The sequence below is a fragment of the Arachis hypogaea genome, chromosome 3 (assembly GCF_003086295.3).
Source record: "Arachis hypogaea cultivar Tifrunner chromosome 3, arahy.Tifrunner.gnm2.J5K5, whole genome shotgun sequence".
Classification (NCBI taxonomy): domain Eukaryota; kingdom Viridiplantae; phylum Streptophyta; class Magnoliopsida; order Fabales; family Fabaceae; genus Arachis; species Arachis hypogaea.
In genome coordinates, this window is record NC_092038.1 from 85,839,471 (window position 1) to 85,841,684 (window position 2,214).

Genomic DNA, 2,214 nt, shown 5'->3' on the forward strand with positions numbered 1-2,214 from the left:
GCACTTTAATTTCAATTTCTGTTTGAATTCTAATTGCTTCTAATTCAGTTTCTGCTCTATTAATTGTGGCAATCCAATTTCTCTTTGTTTAGATTCTGCAATCCCAGTCCTCGAATCCCTTTTACATTCAAGCAATTTACATTCCTTGCCATTTAAGTTACTGCAATTTACATTTCTTGCACTTTAAGTTTCAGTCATTTACTTTCTTGTTCTTTAAGATTTAGCAAGTTTATATTCCTGTTCTTTAATTTACTGCAATTCTCCCTTCTCCCTTTATATTCCAAGCAATTTAGCTTCTGTTAAATACAACCCACTCAACCAAAACTTGATTCGCTTGACTAAATCAACCACTAAAATAAAATTGCTCAATCCTTCAATCCCTGTGGGATCGTCTTCACTCATGTGAGTTATTATTACTTGATGCGACCCGGTACACTTGCCGGTGAGTTTTGTGTTGGATCGTTTTCCCTCACATCAAGTTTTTGGCGCCGTTACCGGGGATTGAAATAGATTGACAATGATTAAGTGAAGTGGAGATCTAGATCAAGCATTTTTTTCTTTTCTGTTATTTTAATTTTGACTAACACACTAACTGTTTGAATTTTTGCTTAAACTAACTAAAACTTCATTCTAGCTATAGATTGAAGTTTCATTGGTTTTCTGGATTTGTGTGTTTATTGTTGTGTGTTTGTATGTCAGGTACAGGAAGATCTTCCCCTGTCCTCTCTGAAATTGACCAAAGAACTCTTCAGAGAATAAGAAGAGCTGAAAGAGGGAAGAACGTTATTGGAGAGGAAGAATCTGAGGAGGAATTCCAAGAAATGGAAGGAGATCTCAATCAACCAGGAGGAGGGGCCAACAATAACCAACAACAACGAAGAGTCCTGGCTTCATATACATTTGCAAATGCTAGACACTGCGGAAGTAGCATTCTTCCTCCTAATGTCAATGCAAACAAATTTGAACTAAAGCCACAACTCATCACTTTGGTTCAAAACAACTGTTCTTTTGGAGGAGGGCCTTTGGAGGACCCAAATCAACATTTATCTACCTTCTTGAGAATCTGTGACACTGTGAAAACCAATGGTGTCCCTCCTGACAGCTACAAGTTGTTGCTCATTCCATTTTCTCTCAGAGATAAAGCCACTCAATGGCTAGAGACCTTTCCAAAAGAAAGCATCAACACTTGGGATGACTTGGTAAGCAAGTTTCTTGCCAAATTTTATCCCCCTCAAAGAATCCTAAGATTGAAGACTGAGGTGCAGACATTCACTCAAATGGAGGCTAAAAACTTATATGAAGCATGGGAAAGATATAAGGCACTATTGAGGAAATGTCCACCAGAGATGTTTACTGAGTGGGACAAGTTGCAGAACTTCTATGAGGGCCTCACTCTTAAGGCTCAAGAAGCACTTGATCATTCAGCTGGAGGCTCTTTGCAACTCATGAAAACTACAGAGGAAGCTCAAAACCTCATTGATATGGTGGCCAATAACCAATATTTTTTTGCTCATCAAAGACAACGCCAACCATCACAAAGAAGAGGAGTAATGGAGTTGGAAGGAGTGGATTCAATTCTAGCTCAGAACAAGATAATGCAACAGCAGATTCAACAACAGTTTGAGCAAATGGCCAAAAGGATTGATGGCTTGCAAGTTGCATCAGTGAGTGCCACAAGCCAACCACCAACTACTTGGGTGCAAAGTGAAGAAACTCAAGAGGAGCAATAGCAAGAGCAAGTCCAGTACATGCACAACCAAAATCCTGGAACAAATGAAGTCTATGGTGATACCTACAATCCATCTTGGAAGAACCATCCCAACCTCAGATGGGGAGACAACCACAATCAAAACCAACAGCCATGGCAAAGGAACTCAACACAAAACAATTGGAAAAACACAAACAACAACCAACCAAACACTAACCAAAATACATACAGAAAACCACAAAATAATTACCCCAACTCTAACCATTATCCACCCAATAACCACCCAACAAATCAAAACACCTATCATCATCCATCAACACCCCAAAACCAACCAATTTCACAAGAATCCCAGAGGATCACTAATCTAGAGCTGCTCATGGAGAAAATGATAAAGAACCAAGAATTGACAACAAAGAACCAAGAAGCGTCCATGAAGAACTTAGAGAGACAGATTGGGCAAATCTCCAAACAGATTTCTGTTGAAAAACCATCAAGCTCACTACCAA